The sequence below is a fragment of the Oreochromis aureus genome, linkage group 15 (assembly GCF_013358895.1).
Source record: "Oreochromis aureus strain Israel breed Guangdong linkage group 15, ZZ_aureus, whole genome shotgun sequence".
NCBI classification, from domain to species: domain Eukaryota; kingdom Metazoa; phylum Chordata; class Actinopteri; order Cichliformes; family Cichlidae; genus Oreochromis; species Oreochromis aureus.
In genome coordinates this window covers 35,152,424-35,164,715 of record NC_052956.1, presented here as the reverse complement: position 1 = coordinate 35,164,715, position 12,292 = coordinate 35,152,424, and the positions used below count along the sequence as shown (strand labels likewise).

The window sequence follows — 12,292 nt, the reverse complement described above, 5'->3', positions numbered from 1 at the left end:
GTTCATGGCTTGGCTAGATGACTTAGTCTTCCAGACTTTTTGATGTTGCTAAACTGGCCAGTGCATTGCTTCTTTTCAGAAATGTACTTGATTGTTTATATGGTCAGTCTTTGTATTTTCACTCTCTTTCTAATGGTTTCTGTCTTAGTTTTCTAGCTAGTTGTTCTAGTTTTCTAGTTTTATTAATAATAACAAGTACCTTATCTTGCCATGGAGTTGCATGTCAGTCAATTGTCCATTTACGTTTGAGCCCTTGAGAAAGAGGAAGTGGGTATAAAAATGATCATATTTGCTGCAAACTTAACGGAATATATCACAAAAACTGTGTCACTGTCCAAATACTCATGGACCTGTCGCTAAATGCAATTTAAACTTAACACTCTCTGGGGCACTACAAAGGGAAAGCTATCCCTTAATCAACATTTGCAGTTACTACTATATTATACCACAAAATAGGCTCACTGTACCACATACTGTTACACAGCAATGTGACAAAACAAACATGCACAATGCTGCACAAACGAGGTAAATAAAACTGAGCTAGATAGGTGTTGGCCGAGGGAGGTAATGTAGTCTGCCCAGTTAGGCACATCTCCTCTGGCACCAAATCCTCTCTGGGTCCTGGCACAGGCCTATCCCACGGCAGTTGGCAAGTGGGGCGGCGGCCATCTTAGTGATTGCAGAATTGGGTGCACCCCTGTGTGCTAAAAGACAGTTTGGCTGTAGTTTAAAAAGCTCCTAAACCCCAATCTGCTTCTTCCTATTTTTGCCCTTATGGTATATCCCTGGAGGGCACTCGTTCAAATTCATTAGTGCTCCTTTATTTCCATGAAAATGGGAGACCCTCTGCTCTCCATCTACCTCCTGTTTCTAAACTGCTGTCTCCATTTCCCTTCAGCCTGCAGTCTCGCTGCCTGTCTCTCTCTCTGTCTCTGCCCGCTCTCTTTCACTCTCACACACACCAAACTCAGTCATTTGCTTTTATTGTTCCAGTCTCTCCCTGGTTTTCCACTACACTAACCCAAGGGCAACTATGATGGGACTGTGAACAGCAACCCCTATTTCCATGCCAAACCCGCTTCTCTCTTCCCTTTCATGTTTTCAGGCCTATCCTGCACCCTGTTGAGACTACAGATTAGGGTATAATGACAAATGTCACAGGGGCTGCCCTAAGGGGTGGGGACAGGGGCTGGATTTATCACCAAATAACTCCCATCTATCCCTTTGGCTGAAAGATAGAATGAGAGGAGTGGACAAGAAGCATCATTGCTGCAGATGAGGGGCATCACTCAGATACAACATGCAATATGGTTTTGTAAATCTCACTTCAGGTTTTTCTGAGAAAACTTGATCATTTCACTGCTGTATGGTGAGATTTCAGTTGGACGACACTGATCCTGATATTGTCATGTAGGAATGTATGTCTCCCTGTCTCTGAAGTGTATTTCTCTTCTAGTTCCCACTTGGTGGCATCAGGCTGCAAGCTGAATCTGAGCAATGCTGGCTCTGCTTCCTCCTCACTATCTTCTCATATCGACGACAAATAGACTCTGATAACAGCTTTATTTGTTTCCCCTTAAAAAGAAAATCCATAAACATTCCTCCTACTCTGATTCCGTGTTTCACCAGATAACCTAACAGGTGCTTAAATTTTACACCTTAAACTGGATGGATTTAAACAGCCTTCTTAGACTACGCATGACATCCAGAGACACTCAAGAGAAAAAATACTTTAGTCTATTCCAGAGTAACTGAAGTGCTTTATTTGAATTTCTGTCTCAAAATCAACTTTCTGATCTCTGATTTTAGACCACAGGTGTCAGATGTGCCAGCATGCTTTATACCAACCAGGAAATCCCAGAAAAACACCTTCACCTCAATTAAATTCTGTTCCAGAAAACATGCCTAATATGCCAAATTAGCTATCTCATCTATATATCTATATAGCCACAGCAAATGCCAGCGCAAAGTCTCCAATAGACACTATTTAAATTGTAATAATTAAAGCATTTTTTTCTTGTATCTTAGCGATATAAGTTTTCATATAATAAGTAACCAGCTACTCTGCTCTGTATTGTCAAAACTACAACAAAGAAAAACACAAAAATTATAAGGCAGTTTGGTGTCTTAGACAATCTTCCCTGTGGTACAAAAATCAGAAGTAAAAAAACCTAAATCTCTATAACTGTTATTCTGCCCTGGATTTGATCCACAAACAAAAGGGCGACAGCAGCAAGGGGGTAACCCCCCTCCCCACCACCACCCTGGTGCTAATCTCCCCAGCCATGACTGGTATCTCTGATTGCGCTGCTGTCATTCTTCCTCCAATCTCAATCACTTTTTAATCAGGATTATCTTCTCCGACACCGAGACTCGAGAGTTAATTAGGGGGCCAGCCACTGCAGGTGCTACAGCCCAATTGGGATTGCTTGGTTTATTCTTCATTCGTTTCCAGCCCTAATTTATTTTGATCTCTGAATCTATAAAACCTGCATCAACCAAAGAAAGCAGCCTGTGATAAAAACCAGGCAACAACTTCCATTAATCTGCCAATGCTTGGACTTCAGACCATAAAAACACCAAGAAACCTACCTGTATGTAGATTAAAGGAACAGTTAAAAACTGAGTCTTTGCTTGTGTGTTCGTGTGTGTGTATACACATGTGTATCTGTGAGACAGCTGCACAAGAGCATTTCCTCATAAACACAACCACGCTGTGTAAAGCGGGGTTTTTTGGTATTCATCTTTGAAGCAGAAAACAAATGTCAGAGAAACAACAAAATCTTCAACTTCTCAAAAAAGAAAAGAAAACGCCAGGTTGCCCACTCTGTTTCCTGTCAGCTGGAATACAGTGGAGAGTGTCTGTCTCCATTTACATACAAATGTCACCTTCTATCTTCCCAGGGGCTGGGGAAGGTTTTACTCTCTCCACCGTGATGCGCTTGACAAACTTTTCTTCCTCTACTGGGAGACAAGCTTGTGTTGCACTGTGAGAAAGTGAGAGGAAACTCAATGCATTTTGCCTCTGGTGCCTTCGCTGTCTTCTTTCTCTTTGACATGCCACTGGTACGTTGTAATTTGTGCATCAAGACTGGAGCACATAGGCTTTGTTTCCATTTCACTGAAAGATGAGGCAGCGTGCTGTTTGAAAAGGCGCCCGGGCTGCAGAAGTTGTAATTATTGAGGAAGCCTGATGATCGGGCTTTTGGATGGAAAGGGTTTGTTGTGGTAGGGGAATTATTAATACAAAACAAATGATTCCAGTGAGCCAGACTGCAAACAGAGTGCGTAAAATGAGAATATCTAATAACGGCCTCCTTGTACTAAGGGAAGCGATAGCATCATCTGCATCTATAGCAATCATCACCACTGAAGAATGCCCAAACTGCCAGCGCTGCTTGTATTCCCAGTGATGCACATGCAGCCATTTTCTGTGGTTAAGTGGCCCACATAGTGAATCTGCGCCATTTCTCATAAACCAGGACGTGTATCCCCTGATGCATAGGGATGAACAATCAGCCTGACAGGCAGGTAGTTACTCCTTCTTAACCCCAGCTCACACTGCATGATGCAACGGAACAGCAGCCCCCTCCCTTTTTCTGCTTCTCCTGCTTCCCTCTCTTTAAGCATGCTCCCTCTATTCATTTTCTCATTCTCTCCCTATCGCTCTCTCCTCTTTCCTAGCCTCCTAATTTTTGCACACTGCCTCTCTTCATTATTCCCTTTCCTCTCTTTAACCCCCCCAACTGCAATTCACTAGCTTCCTCTCTTTCTCCCTCTCAATCTCTCTTTTTCCCAGAGGCCCATGTTTCGTTGCTTGCATTACACACAATTACTTCCATCCATCAATTATCTGCCTACTCCTCTTTAGCTACCCCACTCCCCTTTCTCTACTCTATGACAACCCCCACTACCCTGATTACACGTGTTTCTCTGCGACCTCCATCCCTCACCTGCCACCCCTTAGCTAAGAGTACCTCCTTGCGCTCTCCTCCTCCCTCCCTTTCCGCTCCTTTTTTCTTTTCCCCTTGTAACAGATGTCCCCTAAAGTTTGGGTGAGGTTGTGCATGTGGTGGAGAGGGCAGGAACAAAAGGACGGGGTGGTGGTGGTAGTGGTGGGGACACAGATGGGGTGTGGTGGTGATGGGGGTGGGGGGAGTCATCTGAATGGTGCCAAGCCATCTTGCCTTGAGCTTTCTGTGTCTGCACAATAAGCACCAGCGGATTAACAGCTTTTTAGCACACACATGCACACACAAACCCACTCACATCTCATTACAACACCACACTGGAGCAACAACCTGGGATAAGCCCATGTTTGGTGTGAATTAGTTAAAGCTGTGACCCTTAGAATAAAAAAAAGGTTCAACAATGCTCTGCTAATGTATGAATTCACTAACACAGTTTCAATTAGCAATAAATGCAACAATAACGGCATACTGTGTGCACTTTGTGTGTGCATTGTGCAGCCTTTTCAACATCAAATCCAGGTTGTTTTTAGAAGAAAGACACTGCAGCACTATTCTCAAGCTAAAGCTTGATCCAAATGTAAAAAAGTTCGATTTTGGCACATTTATATAAAAGCTGCTCTCATCATACTGGTTGCTTACTCTATCAATTGTATATGTAATTGGAGGAGTTTGTAAGAAATGGAGGGATGATGCAGAACATTAACAAATCAATGAGCCTTTGTCATTGAAGCACGAGTTAGACTGTCCATTTAGCAAAGCACCAATAGCTAAATCAAATGTGGTTATGAAAGCTGGGTGCAACAAGACATTAAGTATGTTAAGTTAAAACATACTTAAATGGAAAGACAAGATGGTAGACGCATTCCTGGTAAAGTGTTAGAAAAGTTTTTACCTTACAAAGCTCAAACTGACTCAAACTACAGTGTTTTTTAAAACTAGTTCTCAGATATGTTTTGTGCAGATGACTCAACAGTCAAATGTGCTCCATCGAATGGCCTACAAGAGCAGGGTTTAAATGAGCTAACTGCAACCTGTTTGAATCCGTCAGGTTTAACCTCCCCAAACACACACAGACATAAACAGGCTACCACCCCTGTGTAAAACCTCACAGGGGTCAAACTGCCAGGGCACAGGACAGCCTTTCCTGCCAGACTTATTTTGCAAAGACAAGAAGGAGGCAGACACCCCAAGGGGAACCTCAGTGCATCAATCTGGGAGAAGCCAGCTGGTAATCACACTTAACATAGGAACAGCCCAACAGCAAGCATCAGGAGACCCCCATAGGGGATGCAGGCAGAGAGACAGGACCAGACACACCCATTTGTAGGCTGTCACAGACTGTTAATTACTTCTCACCATGAGGCAGGACTTCACATTAACTCTATAACTATAAAAGGGGATGGGTTCAGGGCCATAGGGAAATGAGAGTAAACTGGTGTTTGTGTGAAAACTCTGTGTCTGGTACAGTTTTCTCTCTCAGGCGCTATGCTTGTTCAAGGGTGTTACATCTTACACGAGGCTGAACTGTATGAGGAAGTAGCAGGCATCAACAGAAGGTCTGCTCCTGCTTGTAGTCAAAAGCAGATTACTGTCACTTCATCAGAAGGAGCTGAAGCGAATCATTTTTCTAAAACCTGGTGGAACCAAACGGGATGGGCAGGAAGCTGGGGAGGTTGCAGTGTGCTTATGTATTCTCAAAAGCTTTAGCAGATAGTCTGGCAGAGATTAGTACGTTCATGCGCATGAGGGTCTACCTTCACCTCTGCATACAACACAATAATATGACTGCACATTCTCCAACTAAGGCATATCTCTAGGAAATATAATATTCAGGTATAAATAATAAATGTGCCGATGATATGATAAATTTAAAAAAAGCAATGCAATCAGGAAAAAAGAAAGGGCGTGACATATGGATTCAAATATGCACGAGTGACACGTAGAGACAGAGAAGAGTTTTGAATCTTATCTTAATCCCCGGTATTTTACACCTGGACATTTTTGAGTTGTGTCAAAAGCCAGAAAACTAAATAGGAAAATGGAGAAAGATTTCTGAGGGAAAGAAACAAATTAAGTGAAGAAGACAGAGGCATGAAGAAAACCAAGGATGAGAAAACACCAGAGGAGCCCAAGAGACAGCCAAGATGCAAAGGGGACTTAGAGTCAGCCAGAAACAGATCAATGCTGCTGAGTTCACACACGTTATCACAGCCTTGTCTTATCTGGCCCCATGCCTCTCAACCCGTGTCATCTCTGTTCAAATCCATTGATGGCCTTCTTTGGAGTGGTAACCTTTAGACTTCAGTTGGTGGGTAAACTGTGACTTTTGGGGGTTCCCCGCCAGTTCGGAACAAAGTTCTAAAGGGAATTGAGCTACAAACTTTAGACCTAAAGCATCCAAACACTGGTGCCTGAGCGAATAGTTCTCTCAGACTGCAAGTCACAAGTCTCACGTGTCTCCACCTATGGACAAGGAGATAACAGGAGCATCCAGTAAATTGAAGAGATCTACTAGAAAACTGCCAACCTGCAGTTTGCATTTATCTTTTAATCTTGTTTTTTTTTCTGTCTCTCAGGAAAGCAGAAGGTGTTTCTTGGTAACTGGGCTTGCACAAACAGAGGTCTGATCTGACTTGTTTCAAAACTCAAAAACAGGTACATGGTATGTAATGCAGTGCACCACACATCGCAGATAAAGTGATGTGGACAAAGATATGCTGTGGGGTTTTTGCTAACATTCATCATGCAACAAAACAACAAAAAGAGTGCCAAAAACATATAGAGCTGTTTGCCTTTACACAGCCACCATGTATTCTGTTGCCCTACAGTCTGCGTTGTCTTACAGTTGCATATGAACATAGACTTATAGGCATATATATCGCTGTTCCAGGCTAAGAGGGTTCAGTAATAACTTTTTATTATTGGTAAAACCATACAACTAATAGGCTAGAGTTCAATGCCCAAATGTGACCCCTTTACTTTCAAATACAGAAGCTCAACACTTCACTGCAAAACAACTACTTTTGCATTAAAATTTCTTTAAACTGTACATCTAATCTATGACCCATCAAAAACTTAAAAAAACCCAACGACACCTCTTCTTTTCTGAAAACAAATTGAATTTTAGTTTTGCGACATTTTACGTAATCTTCCCACTGTGTGCACGGTGACGCTCACACTATGAAGCTGTTAGATGCTACTTTTATCGAGGGCTTCTCCAGCCTGGTTAAGTAGGAAGAAATGTGAAGGACAAAGGATGGATAATCCACAAATCAAAGAGGAGAGGAGGGGACACTTTAGAAGACACACTGCCTCCTGTTTTCACAGTCAAGCTAATTGCACCTCGTGTCGCTGGAAGAGCACTGATTTAGCACTCGGAGCAAATTAAAATGAATAAACACAATTAGCTGTGAGTGCAACAGCGCCTCTGCATAACGTGCCACATTTCTCTCTTTCTCTCTACCACAACAGTCACTTCAGAGCAGCTGTTATTAACTGTGTTGTTGCGTTAAGTGCAATGTGAATAATTGCAAAGCACTCGATGCCACCAAAACTCTGTTAATTTGGATTTGAATAAAATAAACAGGGCACAGGCTAGTAAGAAAGTGGTCCTAAAAGCCTAAAAAAATAGACAAATTAAGTGTGTAATATCGTTGTGTCCTCTTGAGTAAGATAAATGCATTGACTGATGCTTTGGTATTGTCATAACTGCTAAATATTTTACAACCTTGCAAATGAAGTAAAGTAAATAAAGTCAAGTTTATATTAGTAGAGGTATATCAAAAGGTATATCATAAGGTCAAAGTTCTTAAGAGAACCTAAAATAAACTTATCTGAATGTTAAGAAGGGAAGGAAGGATTCATAATCCAAACATGTCCAACATCATTTGTCAAACATGGTGGAGGGAGTGTAAAGGCATGAGCTTGTGTGGCTGCCAGTGGAACTGGGTCACAGTTTTTATTACCTCTACCATAGGGGTTATGTTTTTGTTGCAGTTTGTCTATTTGTCTGTGAGAAGGATTATGCAAATACTGCTAGGCCGATTTTCATTAAACTGACTAGAGAGGTGGCACATGGGCAAAGAAACAGCTTAATGCATTTTGGTGTATATCCTGGAAATTTAGTCACATCAGCACCAGCTTGAGAGGTTGTGTAGCAGACAGCTGCATAACAGACGGGCTTTAGGGGGCCTCCCAGTAGCTAACAAATGTTACCATGGGTCCTTAATCAACCAATGGACGACTTACATTGGTTTCTCAGTAGAAATACTTCATTAAAGGGCCCCACTTAAGGTAGTGTGCGAGTAACATCAGTTGCTTCAGAATGTAAGCGTGTTGCAGGGTTGTAATGAGCATAATTGTGGGCTGATGTATAATGTTACTCGATATGTCCGCGGAGTATTTTTAAATAAATGATGATGTTTAATTTGAGTACTGGCCTTGGTCGAGGTTAGTGATCTCTGGCCTCCAGATGATGTACCTGCTTTTCATATACTTTCATATACCCCGATGCATCGGGGGTGACAAACTTCAAGCACTCATCAACTGCACCCCAGCATCAAAAATAAACATTGTATTTGCAAGTAACAGATAGACAATTTTTTTAAAAAGAAGAAAAAAAAAAACCAACTTGAAAAGATGTTGATGGTTGTGAGTTTCAGTTTCAGCACCACGTCTGGAAAGTCAAACAATAAAAGCGTCTTAAGGCATCAAGAGCGTTGCGTGTGCTATGAAAATTGATTACCACACAGTGTTTAAGCCGGTCGTGTGTCAAAAATGTCAAAAATATTAAAGAAAGACGATTAAAAAGTTCAATTACCTCAAGTAAAATACACGGCTGAATAACTCATTGCACGCAACGCCTGTAGCTATCTTGATCTCTCTCTCTTCTCCACTTTGATGCTTTCAAAAATGGAGAGAATACACCCTACTGTTGAGGTAGGGGAAATAAAGAAAAACAGCTCAGAAAGTAATAAATTGCAAAGGAAATGAATTTCAAAACCCTGAGGAGGACACTTCTGCAAGACCTCCATACTTGGGGGAGGAAAAAAAAAAGCATCATATCCGGGGCACAATTCAATTAGCTTTTCTTCCAAGTGTAGGGAAAGGAGCTCCGGGGAGAAATCAAAAGTTTGGTCCAATAAAAGAAGTTTTTCAAGGATGTAATGTTCTCCTGGCCCCTTCCTTCCCCCGCTATGCGTTGCCACTTCTTAGGAGAGCGCCACTCAAGCAGGCACTGATTTGTGATTTCTATATACAAAAAATAAATAAATCGGCTAAATTAAATAAAACAGCACCTTGCAGATGCTGCTGTGACAGACACACTGGTCACGCTTAGTGGGATATGCCTGCCAGCTTAATCCTTGGCATTTTCGTTGCCTGTTGTCTTTCTTGCCCAGTTATTTGACAGTGATCAGGGGTGATAAATTGTTCAATTAAAGCCACATTAAGAATCCAGAACACACTTGACATGCAGCGTCTTGGTTTACGTGTTGTCCAATTACTCTAAAGGACAAGACTCCTTCTTGATACTGACAATAGACATGTGACTCTCATCATAAGACAAATGAGTTTATTTATTTAAGTTAGCAGGCTGATTGAATGCTGGAATGCAGAACTGATGAGTTGGATTTACAAAAAAGGGGGATTTTATCATGTGTTTTCTTTCTTTCTATTTTGCTTGACTGAACAGAGCTTATTAATTATGCATCAGATTGGAAAATTGTCTTAAGTGAAGCGAGACGTGAAATGGGACAAAACATGCTGTAAGTAGCAATAACAGGTCCACATGACTGAATTCGTTCCCTCAGAGCAAAGGCGCATCTCACCTCTGAACTTCCAAAACTTCCCAGATAGTTCACTGCCTCAATAACATCTAACATCAAGAATCAAAACCTCTATATTTGAGCTCATATATTCCACAAAATCCATTTAAAAAAGCAGCAGAGGTACAAATCTTTTGTTTTTTGCTTTTCATTTGCTGTTAGGGTGGGAGCACTGGGGGTGAGGAGGGTGACAGTGTTCTCTGGTGAAGGTCGTTGCCTTGGAAAATGTTTAGCCTCAAATGTTATAAAAATTAAGATGACCTGGAAATCATCTTAAACAAATGATATTAATGGTGATGATTAGGAGGATAATAAGAGGAACAAGAACAACATCAAAGGTCATGCCTGGAAATGTATCCAAACCATGATTCCACTATCCATACGTTTTCACACTGCCATAGTGTTGGAGGGGTATTAAAAGGCACCTGGTACTTTTTAATGTAAATCCTACAGTAACCATTTAACACACTCTAACCTTTCAATAGGCAAGTTACTTAAACATTTAAGTACTATCAAAATACTTAAATATTCCGTTACTTTTGACTATACTGCCAAGCATTGCACTTACTGATTAACGGTTACCCTCTACAGGCGAGCGAGTAACAGAAGCATTTTTATCTTCAGATGCCACAGAAGCAGAGCCCCATCGTAAGAAAGCTCACTAAAAAAACAAAGATGCTAAAGTTTTGGTTTTTCTGTTTGAATGTTAACACAAAATCATTCACGGAAGATTTATTTATGAAAGCACGTTGAAAGAGAAAAAACGGACTAAAATTAACATCTCTTCTTGGTTACTCCAGCGAGCTGAGATACAAAATCACAGCAAAGCTGAAAATATATAAACATACAGATATAGCCCGAGCCCACTCTTATGTCTCGCACCTTTCACCTGAACTGATTTCAAGCATTAAGAAGAGTTAAGGAGGAAAAAGTTGCACTCACTTCAGCGGCGTGAGAAAAGTACTTTTGAGACTACCCCCCTCAGTTGGTTTACTGGGGATAGGTTTTAAATCCGTATGCTCGAGGTAAGCGGTCAGTTCCCTCAGAGCAAATAAAAATAAACAGTTACGTTGAATCTCCTGCGGCAGAAAAAAAACACTATATTCCACTTTCTCCAGCGGCAGTCACTTGTTAGCGGAGAGAGCACGTATGAAATACTCCTTTTATTCTCCGTACATTTGTATTCCTTCCCCCCCAAGATCAGACGCTCCAAGCCAGAATCTCCTCAGTGAAAGAAAAATAAAATGCCCTATAATAATCCGTGCGCGACACCGCCGCGCGCGGATCTCCAAATGTGTATCTCTTTATTGGTGTGTGTCTCGTTATCTCCGAGTTGCAGGTTTGGATTCTTTTCTTCCTAAAGCCACTCCGTACGGGCTGGGGGTGGGGAGACAGGAGTCAAACACCCCCCCACATTCTCCCTCCCCTATGAAGCGGAGGGGGAAAAAACATAGGGAGTCCTGTGCTGCGTTCAATGCCGCCTCATAAACTTCGTCTCTTGACTTCTCCTACATCGTAAATCGCACCATGTGGTGCGTTCAAGCACGTTAGTAGGAAATCATAACACAAAGTGGCCTGTAACGAAACGAGTTACTGCTGCTGATCTTTGGGTTTATAAATCTGTGCTGCAGTGGCAGGACTAAGAAAAGGCAAACACATGCATTTACATGAAACGCTTTTAACAACATGAAGTCTCTTTAAGAGCACAGGTTAAAGTAAAACTGTTCTTAGTCTAACTGTAGATCAAATTGACCTTTTCTCCATATGTTCACTGTGTGGATGTTCAGTGTAGATCAGCCCACATAACCTGCAAAAACGATCAGCATAGTTATTGTAAACTGTATTAGAGTGACCAGTGAACAAGTCGAAATAAGTGTTGCCATTGTGATTAAGTGTGACACACACACACACACACACACACACACACACACACACACACATCTTAGAATAAATTGAAACAAGGTGTCACCCAATCACATTGGCTTTTAGTTGAAAAGGCGATCCTGATTGGCTTGTAGGATTTGAATTTGAACAGTGCCAGCTGGTGTCCACTATGTCCAGCAGGGAGCCTAGACACACACTGGAGGCACATCAATCAGCTGACCCCATACTCACCTACCTTTGCAAACTGAAAATTGTTGCTCCGTCTTTGGCTAAAACCACTTACATTTTGCTTTGTTCCAGACTGTCATATGTTAAGCTGTGGATTTTTTTTTTAATGCTTTGTCCCAGCAAAATGCAGCTAATTATGGCAAAGCTTTAAGGACTAAAGGAAAGGCTGGAAATTTGAAGAACATGAGACTGAATTCAAAAGGGTTTTTTGGGAAGTGTTACAATATGTGAAGCATGCTGCATCAAATAAGAGACCTCTTCTTCCCAAATAGAAAAGAGAGGAATAATTTTTTTTTCCTGGGTGAACTTTTCAAGGTATGCAGGCAGTAATAAATGGGAACAAGCCCTTTTGAGAAGACACATCTTTGCTGTGTACTGGCAGAA

At 41.6% G+C, this 12,292-nt stretch overlaps 1 protein-coding gene across 4 annotated transcripts in view; it reads right to left on the bottom strand.

Moving 5' to 3' along the window:
* ptprsa (protein tyrosine phosphatase receptor type Sa) overlaps nt 1-11,210 on the bottom strand; it is a 169,650-nt gene extending 158,440 nt beyond the window's left edge. For 2 of the 4 annotated variants that reach the window (XM_039598497.1, XM_039598498.1), the window contains exon 1: nt 10,739-11,210. The gene's annotated coding sequence lies outside the window, so the exon portion shown is untranslated. The remainder of the gene's footprint in view (nt 1-10,738) is intronic. The other 2 variants (XM_039598499.1, XM_039598500.1) reach the window with 2 other exon arrangements.
* Nucleotides 11,211-12,292: the final 1,082 nt, after the last annotated feature.